Source organism: Barbus barbus (assembly GCF_936440315.1).
Source record: "Barbus barbus genome assembly, chromosome: 38".
NCBI classification, from domain to species: Eukaryota; Metazoa; Chordata; class Actinopteri; order Cypriniformes; family Cyprinidae; genus Barbus; species Barbus barbus.
The window spans coordinates 14,420,991-14,438,528 of record NC_136716.1 but is presented as its reverse complement, the minus strand read 5'-3'; the positions used below and the strand labels follow the sequence as shown (position 1 = coordinate 14,438,528).

General features: G+C 35.0%; 1 protein-coding gene across 2 annotated transcripts in view; it reads right to left on the bottom strand.

The window, feature by feature from the left end:
- Nucleotides 1–13,888, bottom strand: part of LOC306857930 (supervillin-like) — a 78,956-nt gene extending 65,068 nt beyond the window's left edge. The window contains exon 1 of one of the 2 annotated variants that reach the window (XM_079398211.1): nt 13,727–13,888. The gene's annotated coding sequence lies outside the window, so the exon portion shown is untranslated. The remainder of the gene's footprint in view (nt 1–13,726) is intronic. The other variant, XM_079398210.1, reaches the window with a different exon arrangement.
- Between the last annotated feature and the right edge of the window lie 3,650 nt (nt 13,889–17,538).

Here is a 17,538-nt window from a genome sequence, read left to right as displayed (position 1 = left end):
ACTAGACAATCATTAGACTATGAAAATAAAAATTCAGTTGAATAGACAACAGTATAATTGATATTCTACTGGGTGAGAATCACCAGCATTTATCAGCTGACCCATATTAAAAAAAGAAAAAAAAAGTAACGCAAACATAAATATCAAACCAATTGTAATTAGTGCTTAAATACCAAATTATGTTAATTAAAAATATATTTTTATGGGTCACATTAAGACACCTTCAAATTTTACGCTTGACAAGAAATAAACAAAAGTACTCTTGTATCAACTTATTAATAATTATTAGGGATGCACAATATTGGATTTTGGCTGATACAGATACCGATATATTTCCTTTTGTTTGGAAACACCAAGTCTCTCCTGTGCAGAAATAAGCAAAATATTTGTAACTTATTTATTAGAATTAAATAAATTTAGTTTTTTAACTGTACATTGAAGCTTTGAAAATAACTATAAATAAACTATATCAATAGCTGCATTTTTTTCCCTAAAAAGATGCAGTGTTAACCCTAACATTTTATTTTAAGATTTAACATTTGTAGATGGTCTAAAACAAAAGAGCTGTAAAAATTCTGAAAATCTTTTAGTGCTCATGATTTGTTTAAAAAATGAAACATATTACACAATGCATAAATCAGTATATATAAAATTATTTAAATTTACAAGTGTCATATAGTGATTTTTTTTTTTTTCATGTAAGCTATAGCTTCTGACCTTCAAATCAAAACATACTCATTTTATGACATCAATTACTGCTTTATTTAATAACATGTGTAAATGTTATGTAGGCTATTTTACTTTTAATTTAATTAGAAGTAGGCCAACAGCGCCCCCTATAGATTAAAACTCCTTACCGAACGGGAGTTAGGACCTGGGGGAGGCTGTCACTGCTACCGCTGCATGTGCAATCACTGGTTATCACACACCAAACGCTGCTTTCACATATTAAAATGCAGCATCCAAAACAGTCAATCTAATCCTCATTCAAACAAAACTTTGCTTCAAGATTGAGCCACACTGCTGACGTGATCTAATCACTAGCACACCCTGAGCACATGAGAGTTAATGTATTCCTCTTATCAGCAAGACACATCGGCATAATTTTTCATATCAGGCCGATGCCGACATTTAGCTACATTTAAAGCCATTATCGGGCGATTCCAAGATCAGTCCGATAATATCGTGCATCCCTAATAATTATCCCCCTTATGAGGGGATTAAATTTTTATTTCTCCACCCACTAATGTTTTATGCTTAAATGTTAGCAACCTATTCTACTAGCTTAAGACAGGTAAAATACAGCTTGACGTTATTATAGACAGTGGGGGCAGAATCAGACTAACAAAGTTGAATTTGGCGTCCCTGGGTATCTGTGTGAATGCTTTTCTAAAGGCGAAGAGAATGTGTGAAAGACATTTGTATCCACCCGTCCTATTTCCATGTTTCTCCTCAGGCAATTTTTCCATCTCCACCACTGCATCCATCAAATAAGCCATGGAGACTTATCTCTCCATTACTGCATTATGGCTGACAGATATATTGCACACAGATAATGCCTAATCTTTTGATAAGCACTACTGGAAGAAAAGACAGCGGTCTCAAGTAAAACTGTAACAAAAAAGTGCCCCATTTCCTAGGTACACATTTAGAAAAGTGTCCTATTTTCTATACACTTCTGAGCTACTCTAGTGTCAAACTGGTAAATTGAAGTCAACATGATACATGTTACCAAATTATAGTGTTCTGGCTGGTGTTTTAAGGATGGTTGGATGAGTACTCACACACACACAGCAGAGTCCAAAAGTCTGAGACCATAGTGAATACTTTTGCATGTAATGAAAAAGTTTTAGACAATAAGAAAATGCAATAGTCTCTCATACGTTTAGATGTCAAATTAAAACTAAAATAAGAGGGCATTTGGTACATATTTACATACACTATTTTTTTTTTTCCCATACAGATTGCTAAAATAAACTATGAAAACTATGCAACGCTTTGTGCATGAGCACCTGGAGTGTCAAGTAGCAAGATTTTTTTTACCCAAGGAATCAAGGAACTGGTTGTTTTAAAGTAACAGTGTATTTACTACATAACAAAACTGAAGGTATGTGAATCAACAAAACCCTCTCCAAGTAAAAGACTTGCAAATGCAACAGGCGACTGTCTGTCTGACTCCCTACATGTTAGTTGTATTCTTTTTTTTTTTACTGTCAAAATGATGGAATTTGTTTAGGTATGATCATCACACACAGAACATGTTTTGTGACATTTGTTCCAAAGTGGGCAGAGACATATGGATCTCAACACTAGAAAAATTGAGAAATACTGTAATAAAACACAGTGATTGTCAGAAGCTTTAAAATGCTTGTGACCATGTAATCGCAAAGAATGCTCCACAAAAAAATGCTGTGCAATGTCTTGTGCACGCAAACTACATGACGAGAAAGAACAGAGGCAGCTAAAAAAAATTTAATTCAACACACTGTTATAATATATTGTTTTATACACAAATATAAATGTATATCGTTTTTAAGTTGGTAAAGACAATCAGTTACCACTTCAAGTGAACTTTAGTTCCCAGAACATCCACAAGATGGACAAAAATGCTGATGCTGAAAAAGGTAGGCAGACGTACAGTATGACAGGATGACTGAAAGTGTTCATTCTTATGTAGCAAAATATTTGGCCAATGGTGATTCTGTTGCCAATGTGTGCATTTGACTAGGAAGTAACGATTCACTCAACTCACGGTTTTTTTTTTAAATGAGATTAAAGAAATTATAAAATTAAATGTGTCCTTTTATTATTGCTTGGACAAAATGGTGCATGTTTCTTTGTGAAACTGAAATATAACACTATAATAATATACTAATATAGCACTTGCATATTATTGCTCTTTTGTTGGTTTTGATTGCTTATATTGTCCTCGTTTGCAAGTCACTTTGGATAAAAGTTAGGGGTGTCGAAATTAATTGTTGCATCGCAATGCGGACGTGGACGATTCTGTATCGATCGACGCAGCAATAGACTATAATCGATCATAGACTATGACGTCATTCGCATACGCGCTTTGTCACGCGAGTATTAAAAATGCACTCTCTATTTTAAAATCTGAGTTTGGCTTTTTCCCGCCTATGGCACGTGTGTGAGCTAGAGACAAACGCGGCGGGCTTCATTGCACAGAATATGAGCTGCGAGACAGTGCTTCCACTCACTGTTATTTTAGTCGTTTACTTTCTTTTCTGCTGTTTGGAATGCAGTACGTATTAGATGCACGAAACTCATGTACTGACAGACTTTCACATGCGCTTTGTGTTTGTTTGTCCAGAAGCTCGCGGCTGCGGTTAAATGCTGGCATTTACTTTTATGATACGAAATTGATGTAAAGAGTTATGTTTTCAGAAGAGGACAAACATCTGCTATGTGGAAATAGATCTGTTCATTATTGTGAATGCAGCAATGCTATTAAAGCTGCCAGTGTTTATGATCTCATCATTAATCAAATGCTAATAGTGCTGATTAAAAAAAGAAAAACCAATAACTATGATTATCTGTTAACTTTCAATACTTAAAGCAATCCCAGATACTGAAAGTGTTTTGTTTTGGGTTTTTTTTTTTTGTTTTTTTTTTTTAATCACTGGTAAATGGTCTTTTCCCCCTTTATTACTTTATATTTGCTTGTCTGTTTTGAAGCTCTATTTATTTTTAATTCTTAATTCATATATTAATTAATTGGGTAACAATTATTTTAAAAAGTAGCCTGCTTATATAATTTAATAAAAATGCACAAAATAAATTTGAAATAATCGTGATGCATTGTGATGTCGATTTGATCGAATCGTTGACATAATCGTAAACAAATTGAATTGAATCGTGAAACCAGTGCCGATTCACACCCCTAATTAAAGCATCTGCTAAATAACAAAATTTAAATAAAAAACACTTATTTTTTTCCACTTCAAGCATTGGAGGCAACCACTGCATTAATCGTGATCCAAACAAAGATGCTGCATAAATGCAACATGAGCAGTTTTTAATCTAAATTAGGTTGTATAATTTCGAAATTTGAAGAAAAAACAGAATGTGAAACTATACATAAAAACTATCTGCATGAAACAGCAGGCAAGCTGAATGAGACGCAGATTCATTCTCTGCCAGCAGGTGGCGCTTAAAGCATTTACTTGGTTTCCGCTGTAAACAAAGCAGCGCTGCCCTTATGAACTTTAATATGCATTATACAGAGGCAAGATGAAAAGAAAAAATACCATATAACCCTTTTTAAAGACAGTAAGTTCCCCTCAGACATACATTCATATAAACTCCTACCCCTAATTTAATCGCGATTTGTTTGGCATCTCAACCGATTTGAATCCTCCCATATTTTAATCGATTTTCAACCGGCTCACGGTTAATCGTTACATCCCTACATTTGACATGCATTTGCTCAGTCTGGTCTTTTAGTGAAAACATCCAGCCCAGTATGCATAGACCTAGTAGACAACTACAAATCACTCACTAGCGCCACCATAATCCAAAATTTATTGTGTGTGTGCTATGAGTTTACAAGTTTTACAGACATTGTCAAAATCCCACACAACATGAGCTATGAATTCTTTAACATGGGCTTGACACTATTGGCTATCTACTACACAATGCATCTAACAAATGAATGAAGAAGAGTAAGATTTTAAACACGATGGGGTGGTTCTCTGTTACTCTATATAAAAGTGAGTGCGTGTATGCAATTTAACATGCACAACTTGGGTGGAGGTTTGATCTCCATCCAGATCTGGCTTTTTGCAAACTTACGAAGAAAAATCTGAGGGAAGGCTTAATTGAAAAATCATGTTCGCTTTTTCTCTCGCTCAACCACAGGCTGAACCCACCACCTCTGCAAAAAAACAGCCTCTTGCCTCTTTTCCTCTGTGACATCCACTGTGCTAAGGAAGTTTAGTGCCATTTGCAGAGGCAATAGTTGGCCTTTTATTGTGTCCAGCCTAAGGCACACCTGTGCAATAATCATGCTGTCTAATCAGCATGTTGATATGCCACACCTGTGAGGTGGATGGATTATCTCGGCAAAGGAGAAGTACTCACTAACACAGATTTAGACAGATTTGTGAACAATATTTGAGAGAAATAGGCCTTTTGTGTACATAGGAAAAAGTCTTAGATCTTTGAGTTCAGCTCATGAAAAATGGGGACAAAAACAATAGAGTTTTGCGTTTATAATTTTGTTCAGTGTATATGTCTGGGATAGCAATTCAAAGCTCATTAAAGAATCATTGGCATACAAGTCCTCCAGCGTTTTTATACCTTTACTCACCCATGCTTTTAAGGTGCTATCAGCAATTCCAGGAGGTACAATAGGGTTTTCACAAAGAGGTAAATGTCTAAGTGGACCAATATTAAAACTGCATAAATTATGTGATTGTAACCAAGAAGAAAATGTATTAAGTATTAATTGGTTTTTAGTGAATGTAGATAAATAACTTTGACCCCAAAAAAGGAACAACCTTTAGTGGGATGGAACTCATCTCTGTTCTATATAACAGTTCAACACTGTTCTATATCTGTCCATCTAGTATCAACTTTATCAGGATGTAGCCAGATCCATATAGGCCGAAATTGCGATGCTAAATAATAATGTCTAAAACTGGGAAAGTTCAGCCCGCCTTTCTTATATGGTGCTTGAAGTTTAAGAAGCTTTGCTCTCGTGTTTTTGCCTTTCCACAGAAAGCCCAAAAATACTTTATTTAGTTCCTTAAAGTAAGACTTGGGAATGTTCAAGGGGAGACACTGAAATTTATACATATATTTCGGTAAAATGTTTTTTTTTTATTCTGCCTATTAATGATAAGGGTAAATAATTCAATTTTTGCATATCTTTCACTCTGTCCAAAAGTGTAGTGTAGTTTTTTTAACATATCATCATATGTTAAATCAATTATTTAATCATATGTTAAATCAAATTAGGGGATACCTAAATATTTAAACCCATTAGTACACAGTGTTAGTGGTTTAACTATACATTTTAACTCTTCTGGTATATTAATAGGTAATGCTTCACTCTTGTCATAATTCAATTTGTAGCCAGATATATCACTGTATTCCTTAAAAACTTGTAGCAAGGGTGAAATAGAGGATTGTGGATTGGTCAGGTATATTAACAGATCATCTGCATAAAGGGATAGTTTATGTTCATTAGTGTCAATTTGAATTCCTTTTATAACCTTACTGCAATAGCAAGGGGTTCGATGGCCAAAGCAAATAATAAGGGAGCCTTGCCTACAACCTCTAGACTAAGTAAAAGTGCTTGACATAATACCATTGATGTATATTTGTGCTTTAAGGCAATTAAATAAGGATCTCATTCTCATTTTGTATTTCTTGGCTAACTGGTTTCATTGGCATCATTTACTTGAAGCTACAATAAATAACAGAAACAAAAATCCTCCATGTAAAAGTTCTGCGAATAAAATTATTGCCGACTACCTGCCAAACTCAAATGATTATGCTGCGAGCAAAAAAAAGGGCTAAAATATCCAGCCAGGAAAAAATTGACAACTCTGCCTGCATATTCCATGTAAAGAGAATAACCAAATGCAATTTGCAAACCACACATATTTTAACAACTGTCTGGGGCTGTTAACTTCCATCACGTGGGCGACAATGTTTTAAACAAATGCAATTACATAAATTTAAACCTCCTCAAAGCATCTTAGATTGAATAAGCAAGCAGCCAAACAGCTGATGGTGCACACAAAGAATCAACCTAAAAGCATGTTGTCTTTAAATGAAGTCACAACGGCTGAAAAGTGAAAGAGGGCATGAAAAACATATGATATGAGCCTTCTAACCTCTAATCGGATGTGCTTTTTCTACTGTCACATATACATTTAAACGATCAAAAAACACAAGAGCAATAACCATTGTGGCCTCCATTAGCAGACAATGTCTTCATTAGGCCTTAGAAACAGAGTGTTTTTCCCAGTGTACTCCAGGATTGTGTGGCCCACTGCCAGAGAACATCCTGAGCGATCAACACAACTGGGATCCTCATGTGAGCACTAAATATACATTTTTAACTATGTGCGTCTGGGCAGAAGGTATGTCAGTGTGTAAATATGGTGCAAAGTCTGTCCATGGTCAGGAGCTCATCTGTATTGTGTGTTTATACTTCGCAGTGAGTCAGAGATGTTCTCATCTCATAATTGTGACATCCGTTCTCTCTAAACTAAGAAAACATGCCCTCCAAGCTTAAGCTTTAAAGGGGTCATATCACGAGGAATCAAATTTTCCTTGAACTTTCCAGGACGAGTTCAGTGTATTATGAAGACATACTGTAACTTTCAAAACTTCCTCCCCAGTGTAAAAAAGAAACTGAACTGCACATGACTTGTTCTTTTGCACAAATTAACATTTATACATCAGCAACTCATGTTGGGTATTCAGAAACGCGCAATAAGGAGAAATCTAGGGAAATACTATTATTCCTAATAAAAGACGGTTAAGCTCGGTTAAGCTTTGCACTGTAGCTGGCTGGGTAGCATGCTTCAGCACTTTTTTCTGAAGACTCACAACGTTATTTTTAACAAGATTCCTAATCAATTTCAGTCCTGCCTTTGCAATATGTGGACATTTTAGTCAGATTATTTTGTGAACATGTCACAAAAGAATAAGATGCACAGAAAATCTACAGCATACGCAGCAACAAATAGTATGTAATAGTATGCATACAATACAACAACTATTATGGTGCAAAAAAAGGAAATAGTAAAAATCATTAAAGTAAAAAAAAAAAAAAGTCGTGACGTATTGTCAAGTATGGTGACCCATACTCGAAATTGGTGCTCTGCGTTTAACCCATCCAAGTGCACACACACAGCAGTGAGTAGTGAACAAATGCACACACACACACACCGTGAACACACACCCGGAGCAGTGGGCAGCCATGCTGCAGCGCCCGGGGAGCAATTGGGGGTTCGGTGCCTTGCTCAAGGGCACCTCAGTCGTGGTATTGAGTGTGGAGAGAGCGCTGTACATTCACTCCCCCCCACCTACAATCCCTGCCGGCCGGGGACTCGAACCCGCAACCTTTCGATTACGAGTCCGACTCTCTAACCATTAGGCCACGACTTCCCACGATTACATTATAAGGAGAAAAAAACACAAATAACCTCCATCTTTTTTTTTTTACAAGATTTATTTTTGGTGTTTATGCCTTTATTAGGATAGGACAGAATATTAAACCATAAGCAAAGTGAGAGAGAGAGAGAGGGGGTTGGGGTCGGGAAAGGTCCGTGAGTCAGGACTCGAATTCGGAACACCCAAAGCACACCGGCGCTATATGTTGGCGTGCTGCCCTATTGGCGCCGACATAAAGTAACCTCTTTAAAACAATTTTTTTTTAAATTTGCACTTTATTTAGGCTATGAATGACTATTGATTGCTCAAACACTATTGATAATTTATTTAGTGTTGTGTTACACATCTTAGTCTGTGATTATTAAACCACGTGCACATGCTGGCATTTTTAACATTTCTCTGCGGTTTAAAATCTTCTCTACAAATTTCCCAAAGGTTATGTCCAGGCAAAATCTTTCAATGGAGAAACAAAGACAAAGGCACCAAGCTATGGCCTACATCATTTACAAGCAAAATGCAAAAACCAGGTGCTTGCGTTACAGTACATACAGAGGAGCTGTTTCACAATCTTTTCTCAAGAGTAAGGATCATGCCTCAGGAGCCCCAGCTGCTCCTCATCCCAGTGCGAGATTTGAGGCCCCACACCAGTTCCCACTGCCTTCAAACCCCAGTGCTGGGTCTCTAACAATGATGTCAGCCCTGCACTTATGCAACAGGGTCAGCCATGACTCAGAGAGAAAGCAGGAGGGTCTACAGGGAAGTTCTGCTCTCGGACAACACTGGGACTGTGGGAGAGAAAGCTCAGGGGCACTAGAAAGGGAACATCAAGACCTTTTTCTCATTAAATGTTCCCATAAGCTGCATTTATTAGATGATTGTTGAAAGACCAATCTTCTGTAACTTTATATGTGCCTGTTATGCTTTTATAAATTTGTAGGCACACTTAAAGGAAATATTTATTTGTACATGTTCGGATTTTATTCCACATAGCTTCACAGAGACTAGGATAGAAGGGTTAGTCCATCAGTAATATTTAAAAAGGAGAAAGGAACACGAAGAAACTCAGTGCTGTATGTACGGTCTTCCTGTCACATGAATAAAACAATGACAGCCTTTGTAAAGGAAATCACAATATTAATCAAGGGTAACACGAGAAGTACTGTTGGTGACGAGAAAACACCAGTCTCATTGCGATGTCATGGTCTCTTCCTTCTTAGGCCAGAGCAAGACTACAGCTGCTATTATCTTGTTCAGAGAGCTGATCCTTATTCTGATTGAGCAGTTGCTTCAGAAGGCCCTGAGGGTTATGTCTGCTGAATGATAGGTACGGGTGTTACTGTGCCAACCTCGACACATGGTCATTCCCCCATTATGAGAAGTGTGTGTGAACTGAAACATCAAAGCAACATGAACCAGATGTATTATTCTGTTTTATTTTCATATGCAAAATATTTTAGGATAAATATTTTAAGCCATATAGTCACAAGTACAATTTTTGCAAAAGATTTTTAAATGAAACTCTTAAAAATGTGTAAATAAATTAAATAAACTTGATCTAAAATGAAAATTAATCCTAAATCAATTATTAAAAATGAATCCTAAATACTATTAACTGATAAAAATGACCGAAGCAACAACAAAATTACTACAAATTACTACAAATATAAAACTGAATAAAACTGAAATAATAGAAAATTCAACATAGGCCTATATAAAAAAAAAACTATAATAGTATATAATCAATACTAAAATAACACTGCATTCAATATTACATGCATATGTAAGTATTTAAATGTGCATGCTTAGATCTATTTTTACTTTTAATTATCTTTGCTATATTCTATATAAAGTTAATAAAATACAGACAATTGTTCAATTTAATCTTTAAAACTTTAACAAATATCACATTTAACATCAATTTTTAACACTGTATATTATACTATAGTGATGCCTAAATTCATTTTAACATTTAAAAACTACTGACATTACTTTTATACCATCTGGTTTTTATACAGTCTGGTTTTCTGGGTCTCTAATTCACAGCCCATTAAGAAGTGAACCAATTAATACAAATTATAGTTTTAAAATGATTTGAAGCAGACAAGGAATGAGCTTTGAGAAAGTATACATTACAACAGTCATCTGACTCAAGGACAACAGACGGAAAGTGAGGTCAACCATAAACTTACTAAACTAGACATCCTGCTCTGTAATACACATCATGCTCCTTCCACTGCCTGATGTTGCAAAATATAGCAGCCTATGGAAAGACAGCTTTGTTATGAAACATAAGAGCTACGATCAGTCATGAGGCAAAGCTCCCCCGATCACTGTGATAAAAACAGATATGAATGGACAGGATGATCCTTTGACTCTAGTTTGAAGAAGGAAAAATGAAATTTGCCTTTTCCTATACTGGAGAAAACATTTGCACTTAGTTCACCAAAAAATGAAAATTCGCTGAAAATGTGCTTAACCTCAAGCCATTTAAAATGTAAATCTGTTTGTTTCTTCTTTGGAACAGATTTGTAGAAATTTAGCATTACATCATTTGTTCACTAATGGATCATCTGCAGTGAACGGGTGCCGTCAGAATGAGAGTTTAAACAGCTGAAACACCACAAAGCAACCGACTCAACTCCAGTCCATCAAATAACATCTTGTGAAGCAAAAAGCTACATGTTTGTAACATACAAATCCTTTATAAAGACATCAACTTCAAATCATTGCTTCTGGCTAAAATATGAGTCCTGTATCCATGATTTGCTTTCTCCAGGACAAAAGTCATCTTGTCGGGATCAGGGGGAAACATGCACAGATCCAGTACGGTTTACAAGTGAAAACAGTCAAAAACCTTCTAAACAAATATGTCAGTGGATTTTGATGTGAGGACAGCAGGCAAAGGACTTCTTCAGTTTCTAATGATTGATCATGGACTCATATTTGGCCAGAAGCAAAAGTTTAATGTTAAAATGCCTTGATAGATTTGTTTCTTAAAAACGTAACTTTTCACTTATTAATTGATGGACTGCAGTCATGCTAACTGATTGTGGATTATTGTGATGTTTTATCAGATTTTTGAACTCACATTCTGATGGCACCCATTCACTGCAGAGAATCCATTTGTGAACAAATGATGTAATGCTCATTTTTTCCAAATGTGTTTTGAAGAAATAAACTCATTTACATCTTAGATAGCCCAAGGGTGAGTAAATTTTATTTTTTGGGTGAACTACTCCTTTAATAAAATAAATATTTTGAAAATGACTAAGAATGATTAGCAATAAAAACATCCAGACCAAAAAAAATAATTTATGGAAGAGCAATTTCATATATACCTTTTAGCCTGTTTACACCCTAATGGAGAGATAGACACGTAAAAAGCATGCTGAGCATTTAATGTCTTTGGAGTATAAAACAAATTTACATCATTGGGCCAGTTGTCTCGGTTTCAGTCTATACCAATATCTAAGCCCTTCATTTTCTCACTCTCTCGCTCTCTGGTTGAAGATCTATGCTAATAGCTGCCAGCATTACAAAACCCATTAAACTCAGATTTTAAAGGCCAAGCAGGAAATCGTTAAAGCTCAGGAGGGTTTCCAAATGCAACCCAGGCACACCCTGAATAGAAGTAAAAAGACCTGATAGCAAAATGCTCTTATTATTGTTTTGCCATTTTTTATTGTATACTTTTATTATATGAATATTAGCCATTTCTCAACCAAACGGACGTGACAGCCTGTTTCAAACCCTTTGTAAATGCAAAACAAGGTTTCATAATTCAAATATAATGGCAAGAGATTATACACTTGCATTTATTACAGTTCACTTTACAGTAAGGACTCTTTGACAGGACACATCACAAATGCTCATTGTCAGCTATATGCATTTACATGCATTCACATTGTCTAATAAAATCCATGTGTTAAAAAAGCAATGAACTTGGATTTGAAACCATGGATAGTATTTTTTATTTTTTTTAATCAGTATAAGGTTTAAGTTTAAAACACATTTGAAGGTATAAGGTAAAGTGTATTTTAGATCCTGTAACTAGTCCACTTTTTCATTGACTTCAAATTTTTTAAGTAAAATACAGTCTCTCAATAGGATAAAACTGATTGCCTAATTATATAAATTAATTTTATAATTATACCACGGTAGTCGTGGCCTAATGATTAGAGAGTTGGACTCGTAATCCAAAGGTTGCGGGTTCGAGTCTCGGGCCGGCAGGGATTGTAGGTGGGGGGGAGTGAATGTCCAGCGCTCTCTCCACCCTCAATACCACGACTGAGGTGCCCTTGAGCAAGGCACCGAACCCCCAACTGCTCCCCGGGCGCCGCAGCATAAATGGCTGCCCACTGCTCTGGGTGTGTGTTCACGGTGTGTGTGTGTGTTCACTGCTGTGTGTGTGCATGTTGGATGGGATAAATGCAGAGCACGAATTCCGAGTATGGGTCACCATACTTGGCAGTATGTCACTTCACTTCAAATGTTGTTTAAAATGGTCTAGATTTAGACTTGCTTTAGATGGTCTAAAGCAAGTCACACAGAACAACTTCCCATTACCAATTCAGACCAACTACCCACATGTAAAAATTAAGTTTTTCCTAGCAGAACTAAATTCAAAAAGGAACCACAAAGTCATAAAGCTGCATCAGTGATGGTGTTATATTAGATCAATGCAAATGAGACTGGATCATAAAATGATCCAGTGCAGCACAGCAAAGGCAGCTTTTGTTTTGTTACTTTGTGTGCTAACTGTATGTACATAGAGCTCTTAAACTATAAAGTAGTTTAAACTAACCCTTTTTACATAAATACAACTAACTTTTACATTAGTTGTGTACAACTAATAGAGTACTCGTGATATAGAATGTACACCCAAATGCAGAGTCCGTGACATCACGATCATCATCAGGGGTCACATTCATTTCTCTGCGTTTGTGAGATGCATCTCCCCAGGAGCGCGCTTCATGACCGCGCACCCCAGCTGAGAAACATGCAGTGTATCAAGTAACGGGAGCGACCCTTCCTTTAGCCACAATGAAGGATAAACAGACCATTGGACATGCTTTGCATGGCGCTTCGAAACCTCACCTTGTTCTTATCTTACGGATACACTTCAATAAAGGTCAATACTTTTAGTTCACGTGCGAGCACAACCATCAGTCAATTTCTGGCGCACGGGAGCGCGCATCCTGTTCGCTCTTTAACTCAAGAAACCTTGATGTAAACTAAAGAAACATTACAAAATGATAGTCGTACTGTCTAGCTGCAACGCTTCAAGTAAAACTAAAGAAATAAGAACATAAAAATGATTCAAAAATACTTACAAACTGACAAAAACAAACCACCAACAGGTTTGAGGAGAAGCAGCTTTAGCTCATTAACGCTATTTATTAATTTCTCAAGTGTATTTAAACACAAACCTACTTATGTTGTGTTTATTGTTCTCTTAATTACTGAAAACAAGACTAAGCTCGCTTGGGGAATTAACGTTACGCACAACGAAATAATGTTTAAAAGGCGTAACACCCAACGAACTGTGCGTAATCAAGTTAATTTAATAACTTACCGAGAGGTACTTGTCACTGATTTTTAAGAGTTATTTCCAAACTGTAGTTCGTGAACACAAAAGCGGCATCAAAGAATATCTTGACAAACGAATGAGTTGCGTGAGTGCAGGGGAACCGCGCGCGCGTCCGTCTGTCATTCACGCTCACCAGCGCGCGCCTCCAACTTGCATTTGTCTCAGCAGCGGCTTCCGGGCGACGTGAGTGTAATCTTAAAGGCGTAGTTGATCAACCTAGAAGAAAAAAAAAACTATAATAATTGGCTCGCCATCATGAAATTTCAAACCTGCTTTGCTTTGTTTCTTCTGTGGAACACTAAAGGAGATTTTAGGGACTGACAGAGACAGTCACCATTCAGTTTCTTTGAAATCAATTAAACTGAATGGTGACTGAGGTAGTTTTTCCAAACAACTACGTTTTGTTCGTTTTTGGGTTGAAACAATATAAGGGTGAATGAAATATATCCATCAATCCCTAAATTGAATTGAAACCATAATAGACATAACAATTGTTCCCTTATCATCAGCTGTTCCATTATTCATTATTTTGAATGAATATACAAACTGTCAGATACATCATTGTGCTTTGCAACCAAATTCCCTGCAATACAAATTCAGCTACAGCAATAAAGACATCTTTGTATTCAGAGAGCTGAAGTTTGAAAAGACAATGATTGTTAGTTGGCTGATAACATGAATTGAAACAGCATGCCAGCGTAACAAATTTGAAACAGGGAAAACATGTGGTTACCACGTATGAGACAATGGATCCAGTAGAACTGGAACTGGAATTGTTCAAACACTGGTTACTTGAGTTCACCAGACCTGGAAACCATACAATGTATTGACTCCAAGAAAAGGTGCTCTGAAGAAGCTAGAGGTTATGAATACATTGGTATTGAATCTGTCCATCCAGTTTATGAGTTAAACACCTGTGTTGGATGCAACTCAAACAAATTGATGCATTGTATGCATCAGTTTTTTGATCAAAAGTCAAATATATTCTTTGTAATTTATATGAAATATTAATTTAATTGTGAAGTTTACTTAAAAGACAACTGATTTCACTATAAGACCCACTTCAATCCTCATTGTGAAGAGAAGCAAAATTCAGATGTTGAACACTGTAAATAATGTTCCATGAACTGTCATTTCACAGGCAGCAGAAGGGAAATTTGATTGCAAATCCATTTGGTATTTTGATACATAGGAAACAGATGTGAGCTTCCTCAGCATCTTGCTCTTTATGTCTTGATATTGCATTTCAAGTGTCATGCAAAGCTTGCAGGACTTCATCTGAAAATAGTGCATAAATCTGAATATATATATATATATATATATATATATATATGTATATATATACAGTGTTGGGGAAAGTTACTTTTAAAAGTAATGCATTACAATATTGCATTACTCCCTAAAAAAGTAACTAATTACGTTACTTAGCTACTTTTTATGGAAAGTAATGTGTTGCATTACTTTTGCGTTACTTTTTAAATATGAGCAGGGCTTGATTTGTTTTTAATACAAGAATACACCTCAGGCTGAAGGAAAAGTAAATTCACGTCTGTAAAGTAGAACACATGAGGAGAAGGTTCAACACTCTTCAGCAATAAAATTTTTTTAAAAAACAATGAAGCACAATTGTTAGTTTATCTAAAGTCATTTTTGGCTTATTAGTATGGTTGAACTGGATCATCAAAGGTCAGCAGCAAAGACATTGATTAATAAAATGGGATTAGACACATTTGTGTTGTTTAACATATTTATTTATTATTGCAGTTTGCGTCATATTCTGAGTTTGCATTTCACTGTTTTAATTCATTTTGATGAATACTAAATCTGTTTTTTGCGAGTGGATGAATTAATACACATTCACGTTTAGTCTAGAACTACAGTAACAGCATGTTCACACAGTGCACTGTCAGTCAATAAATGGGAAAAAGTTACTGGTGTTACTTTTTTGAAAAAGTAACTCAGATATTTTCTTGTAAATGAAAAAGTAATGCATTACTTTACTAGTTACTTGAAAAAAAGTAATATTATTACGTAACTCGCGTTACTTGTAATGCGTTACCCCCAACACTGTATATATATATATATATTATAGCCTATATATAAGAGAAAGTCAGTGTAATATAAGAAGATTGTATATGTTTAAAAAAGTAAGGGCAAGAACTAATGTTAAAAGTTGGTGTTTATCTGTCAAAGGGGTAATTCTATGGAATAAATGTGATAAGGAATTAAAAGTATGTTAGTCACTTTGAAAATTTAAGAAAATGAATAAAAATAAGGTGATAAATAATTATATGACTCAGTATGAATATATTGTGAATGTATTGTTAAAATATTGAAGTAATAGCTGGAATGTGTATTTTTGTTATGTTTGTTTTGAATTATGTATGTACATTTTGGGAAATGTTTTTGTAATATTGTATATTTTGTATTGTTTAACTTAGTGAAAATTGTTGTCCATTCAGTTAACTATGTATAAAGGGTAGGCATAATAAGCAAGGCTTCGGCCTACACCTTTTTCGGTAACCATGTATTTTTATTTATTTTGTGAAAAGTTGGGTGTGAGGACCGGAATAAATATATATATATAAATATATTGATTGAGATATATATATATATATATATATATATATATATATATATATATAATGTGTGTGTGTTCTGTTCTAATCACTGTTGTTATTGCTTACTAAATCTATAACTATTAAAACGTGTTATTGAAAATTTAAATAAAAAATAAATACAAATAAAATAAATATTACAAAATTAAGTAAATATTATTTAATTTTAAATGAAATAAAAAAATATATTACAAAAAGAACTTTAAAAATGTTAATGAATATTAGGGGAAAAAATGACAAAAGTACATAAAATTATTGAAACTACAATTACAATGAAAACGGAAAATATAAAAATAAAAATATTAATGAATACTAATAGAATAGTAATAAAATAACACTGATTCTAATGTTCTGTTGAGGCTAAGAAGACAAAGATAGGATGAATGAGAACAAACAAAACTACAACCTTTTGAAATGAAGAAATAAAAAAGGACATGTAAGGTCAGTTCTTGTTTTTCAGCCATGACTGATCAACAATGCTCTTTTGACTCAGCCTGTTGTAATGCTACCAGTGTACCGAGGTGGTCAAAGAGGTTCTGTTCCTTGGTCCCAGCAGTGTCTCATATCCTCAGTTTCCAATAAAAGACATGAATAAATGTGCAGACTAAGACAAATTAAGTACATAATTGGTACACTTTTCATTTAAAACAGGGAAAAATGCTTTATGTGTACAATTACATCACACAGAATACAAATTCACTAAATCAGTATTATTTCAGTTTCAGCAGTGGTGTAAAAACTTGAAAGAAAATTACCCAGTTTAAGATTACAACAAGAGAATGTTATGTAAAGGAGGACGCTATCAAACAGGTCAGCTGTGTTAATTATACAGAGGAAGACCTCTTTATCCTGGACTTTGTGAATCTGAAGGTAATTTTCAACTCTGACGTCAAAGAATATGTTAAAGTTTGATTAAAGAATGTATTGTTTAAGCACGTCATCTTTAAAGCCTTTTGCACTTAAAACATTAAACTGGCAAATCACTATCCAAAATATGTAGCATAGGGTATAAATTTAAAACCACTGATTTTTTTATATGTAGGTTTTATGTATTAAATACAGTACATACAATAGCCAGATCTTTATAGAACAGATCAGCTGGAAAAAAAACATGAATGCTGTCGATTGGGAGCAACATATATGGAATAAAAATAACAAATTAATTATTTTATGCACTGT